This window comes from Helianthus annuus, chromosome 9, assembly GCF_002127325.2.
Source record: "Helianthus annuus cultivar XRQ/B chromosome 9, HanXRQr2.0-SUNRISE, whole genome shotgun sequence".
In the NCBI taxonomy this organism is placed as follows: Eukaryota; Viridiplantae; Streptophyta; class Magnoliopsida; order Asterales; family Asteraceae; genus Helianthus; species Helianthus annuus.
In genome coordinates this window covers 101984751-101990500 of record NC_035441.2, presented here as the reverse complement: position 1 = coordinate 101990500, position 5750 = coordinate 101984751, and the positions used below count along the sequence as shown (strand labels likewise).

Sequence of the window (5750 nt, the reverse complement as noted above, 5' to 3'; positions counted from 1 at the left end):
ATGAGTTAAAGAATGTAGCTGCCATGCGAAAGGAGTTGAAGGGAAGTGCTAACAACCGTTAGGAGATTTCGAGTATTATAAAGCAAAAAGTTGAGAGGCATGAACTTAGGTTGAAGAAGGTGGTGAATGCACCATGGTAGGCTCTATCATAGAGTCATTAAGTTGGTTTTCTATTTATGGTGAACTGTAAAACCTATGAATAATGAACCACATTTAGTGAACCACATTTTGTTTTACAGCTTACTTTATTTTGGAAAAACTCCTTTGTGAGAATTGATAGAGCTTACCATGGTGCATTCACCACCTTCTTGAACCTAAGTTCTTGCATCTCAAATTTCTGCTTTAAAATACCCGAAATCTCCTGACAGTTTTTAGCACTTCCTTCCAACTCCTTACGCATGCCATTTCCTTTCATTAACTCATCTTTATGCGTTTATGTTCATGTGTTGCCTCCATTTACTGCTTTATGTTAATGCACCTTCTGAATCAAGCACAAGCGTTTCAAGTGTGATTAACATATCGTGTAATAACCCATCTTTCATGCCAAAACCCTCCAAAGCTTTCAGGTACTTATCCGATTTATCAAACTCTTCCTTAGCTATGCTGAGCTTACACTTCTTAATCTAACCAGCAATCTCTACGGTTAGAACCATTCATACCAAGCACTAACCTATCATACACGTCTTCCGGAAGAAGAAATTCTTTCTTATAAAAGCACAATTTGTAGTAGCCCATTCTAACATCATCGGTTAGCTGATGGTCGATCCTTACCTCCCACTACTAGAAAATAAACCTTCAATGACACGCATTGCGCGTCATTAAAGTGTAGATATGACACACAAAAGAGTGTCAAGGAAGCCCCTGTCATTAATTAAAGATGACATGCACTTGTGTGTCATTCTTCTATGACACACCTTAATGACACACTTTAATGACACAACTTTATGACACGCTTTAATGACACATTTTAATGACACGTCTTAATGACAGGCGTTTATGACACATTTTAATGACACACATTGCGTGTCATGGTTTTCATTGTTTAATTTTTTTTAGAATTTCCAATTTTCTTTATAAAACCAAAACAATATATAAATCAATTTCATAACAAAATACACATATACCAAAACAATTCATTTCATAGTCATATGTCAAATACAATTCAAATATGTTAAGGTAACAAAAAATATTGTTTGGTGTACATACTTGGACATCTTAAATAGTCACTTAAAAACAAACGTTGCCCCATAACCCGAACACCCTTCACGTATTCCATCAATATCCTCATCCATGTATACCACTTTGCCTCCCCCAACCTGAGAAAAAAATCAAAGAACCTAAATACATACTCTTTGATATGAAAACAATTAATGAAATATATAAACAAAATTATAGAACCTAAATACATGCACTTTGATATGATAATTAAAGATGATATCTACACAATTATATTCTCATTCCATCCGATTATTTAGTTATCTTTTTACCCAGATTCTTTTATATGCAAATCAAACACACAAATCTCATCAAAATCCCCAAAATTATGAACCAAAATCAATGATCTAATAAAAGTTTTGCAACTAATTAGCTAACAAACTAATAATACTCCAAAAGTAATCATTTAAAAAATAGTACTTACATTGTCATTGGCAAGTATTTCAATTCCTTCTTCAACCACCTTTTTCATGAACTTCAACACATAATAGCCACATACAGTACCTCTCGTCTAATATGGACACTACACAATTAAAGATTCCAATTGAGTCGATCAATGAAGTTAAAGCTACAATTTCAACACATGGACACTACACAAATAAAAATATTGATATGTTTCTTTCAATAAGAAATAAGTGCTCACCTTAGCATTAACCCAATTAACACTTTGTATAGCATACAAAACCATTGCCCTAAAACGAATAAGAAATATATCATACTAATATAATATAATATTTCGATAATGTATATTACTTACGCATCAATAATTTACCTCAACACTGGATTAATTGTGTTATTCCTTATTGAATCGAGATAATAGCAAGTATATGCTTTCATGTCCAAAAATGCCAACACCCAATGTCTTCTAAAAAAACTAAAAACCAAATTAGTTCAAATAATATCAACATAATAGTTTTTTTTATGAATGTCTCCCAAAAACCAAATAAAAAAACTAACAATACTAGAGAAATTGAAAACCAACAATATATCTTGCATGCCAATTTATAAATTAAAAAATCACTCCTAAAGTCCTAATACTAGAAAAATTGAAATTTACCTCAAGATCTTCAGCTTTTTTTGTATCTCCTACAACCTCCTTTCTTCATCTACCAAAAGCATCTTTAATATTTAACATATAAGATTAGAATCTGAAAAGGGCAACCAAAACTTAGAATCTATAAACATGCCATGTTTCTCACTACTCAGTTATAAATCTTTGAATACAAACATATAACTAAACCTCAGGTCGGAGCAGATTGGTCAAAATATATTGAATCATAGCAAAATCTAACTCACAATATTACTTACCAACTACATTGTCAAATGCAACTTCTACAAAATACTGTCAAGCATTAGTGGTGTAAACGAGTTACTCGAGATCGGCTTGAAAAAAACTTGAAACAAGTCAAGCTTAAACGAGCCTAAAAATGAACATGTTTGGTAAACAAGTTGAACCCAAGCTTCCCTTATCGAGCTCAAACCGGCTTGTGAGCCTAAATGTGTCCATTTAATATACTAAATATATTTACATAATTATAACAAATATTATAAAATTATGATAAAATAACTAAATTAATATATAAATATATACACACACAAAAAAAATTATAAAATACTCTTATACAAAAATAAAAATTAATTGACAAATAATAAATGAACGGAGCTCAAGCTTGAAAAACTAACAACGAGACAAGCTCGGCTACTTTGCACCCCCTATCAAACATTCTTAACTAGTAATATGTTATATACCTTCGACGATAAACAAAAGGAATTAAAACGGATTATATCTAAAACAATTTGCTTATATTCCAAATAGAAACCATATATTTTACGAACACACTAACTATTAAGAATGAATATCAATGAACAAAGTAATACACTAACTATTAGGAATAAATTGTAAATCTTCCATAACCAAAATCACCAAACCAGTATAAAAATCAAGAAACTAGAAACAAAAAAAGGCAGTATTGAAATCTCAATCCATTATTGTGAGTCCTAGTCATTTCTCCGCCATGTCTACTACTGGAACTGAAAGAAAAATAAACTGATTTTGGGGCACTGAGAATATAAAATGGGAAACAAAACAACTACAATCGATCCAAAATACAAGAACCAGAAATTAGTGAAATCACACGAACCAAAATTTAGTGAACTAAAAATCGAATCATAGTGTGGGATACTAGAGATGAACTACCGGGAATCGAACCAACTCACAAAGCAATGCCGACGCGAAGTACCATATGTACAATGAAAATAAAAAGAGTTACGATTGCGATTGAAATTGCGATGATAACTCAATTTTGCTATTTCCATGACCATGACTTCTAAGGGGCCTTCAACAAAAATTACAAGGGCCTCCACACCCCCTTACAAAGCCTTTGTTCCGCCCATCTTAGATCTGATGATGAAATGACCTAAATTTGAGAACCGCTTTAGTGGATCGATCAGTTGTTTTGTTCAGGGTAAGGGAGAGAGAGATAAAATGGATGGAGAGAGATAAAATTGATGCCTCTGCACATAAACACATAAACACATAAACAAAGGAAAAAGGAGAAAGAACTGAGCAGTTGATTTAGGGTTAAAAAAAGAGAGCGAGAACATGACCATTTTGGGGATGAAATGTTTAAATCAAGGTGTGAAATTTGGGGCGGGAAAGGTTTTTATCAAGCAGCATGGGAGGAGATCTGATGGGGAAAATTGGGTATGTTTGGCATGGAGCTTTGAGGGGTTTTTAGGAGCTTCTAGCTTTAAACTTTTATGAAAAAGCTCCTACTCAATAAAAAGCCTTGTTTGGTTAAAGGGGCTTGAAGCTTTTAGGTTAGGAGCTTGAAGCTTTTGGTTGAACGCTCCTACTAGTAGCGTTTAGAAGGAGCTACAAGCTTTTAAGGAAAAAATGACTATTTTAACCTCTAAAGATAATAAACTTTTTAATGCGCAAACTTTTTAAATATTTAGTTATGTCCATTTTGGTCATTTTATACATTTTATTAAAAGTTCCAGCTACTCTGCCAAACACCAAATATATCTAAAAAGCTACAACTACCAGCTATCAGCTTCCAGCTAACAGCTTCCAGCTAACAGCTTCCAGCCACCAGCTAGTTTTGCCAAACATACCCAATTTATAGAAACTTTTTTTAAGAGTTAATTAGTGTTTTCGTCCCTGTGGTTTTTCAAAAATCACTATTTCAATCCATTAGTTTAAAAATTATGATTTCAGTCCTTGTGGTTTTCACTTTCGTAACCATTTCAGTTCACCAACTTAACTCCATCCATTTATTCTGTTAACTTCGGGTGAAATGACCAAATTGCCCCTATGGTTTAATTAAAAAACGCTGGCCATAGGTTTCGAACTTGTGACCTTTGCTTTGAAATTTTCATTACCATAGCCTATTCATCAAAATCAGTGACAACATTACCATGACACCCCTTAATCAAACTCACCAGAACTAAAACCTTCCAATTTCACTTCATTTCCGATCAATTTCACACCCAGGGATGTATAAAAACCAGCTGCAAGAGCTCTCACAAAGGAGCTGCTCCAACTCGCCGGAACTACTTCACGACGTTGAGACAAGCGGAGCATTCTGCTGCTGAGGTTTTGGCGTGTGACAGAGGTGTGGTGGTGTGTGGCGGAGGTGGTTGTGGTGTGGTGGTGGAGTGACGAGGATGGTGGTGGTTAATGGTTACTGTTGCAGCTTCAATTGTGTGGCGGAGGTGGTAGTGCCGGAATTACTGTTGCAGTTTCAATTGTGCGGCGGCGGAGGTGCTGGTGTCGGAATTGAATCGCCGGAGAAGATGGTGGTGTGCGGTGGAGGTGTGGCGTGGCGGAGGTGGTTGTGGTGTGGTGGCTGTGTGACGAGGATGGTGGTGGAGATGATGAAAGGTGTGGTGGCTGCCATTGATAAAGATGGAAGAAAGGTTTGTGATGATGAATAGGCTATGTTATAAGGAAACCAATTTGAATTCACTCACAATCTTGATGCATGGCTTATTGGTTTAACAATCACATTTCAATGCATAGGTCACATGTTCGAAACCTGTGACTAGCGTTTTTTTTTTTAATTAAACCGTAGGGGTAATTTGTCATTTCACCCAAAGTTACCAAAATAAATGGTTAGAGTTAATTTGGTACACTGAAATGGTTACGAAAGTGAAAACACAGGGACTGAAATCGCAATTTTTAAACTAATTGACTGAAATAGTGATTTTTGACAAACCACAGGGACGAAAAAAATAATTAACTCTTTTTTTAATTTTAAACATTAGAGTAAATTACCTACCAAAATTGTTACTTTAGTCCAAATAGTTTTGTTTTCTGCCATTTTAGTCTCTGACTTTTGTCTTTTTTGTCATTTTTATCCACCACTATCACCACCCACCCCACCACTATCACCACCCACCATTTCCACTAGGGGTGTTCAAAGCTATCCAATCTGAAATATCTGAAAAATCGGATATCCGAATTTTTTGGATTCGGACAGTGATTTTCAAAATTTTCGAATATTTCGGATATCCGAAATATCCAAAAATTT

The 5750-nt window shown here is 34.6% G+C and overlaps 1 long non-coding RNA gene across 2 annotated transcripts; it reads right to left on the bottom strand.

Annotated features, from left to right (window-relative positions):
- Positions 1–214: 214 nt before the first annotated feature.
- On the bottom strand, positions 215–3742 carry LOC110917322. 2 transcript variants are annotated; one of them, XR_004865967.1, is made up of 4 exons: positions 2273–3742; positions 1988–2089; positions 1640–1738; positions 215–1316 (listed from the first exon to the last, which is right to left on the bottom strand). It is a non-coding gene; the product is annotated as an uncharacterized LOC110917322 (long non-coding RNA). The 2 variants fall into 2 exon arrangements; XR_004865968.1 differs by having other exon boundaries at positions 1988–2080.
- Between the last annotated feature and the right edge of the window lie 2008 nt (positions 3743–5750).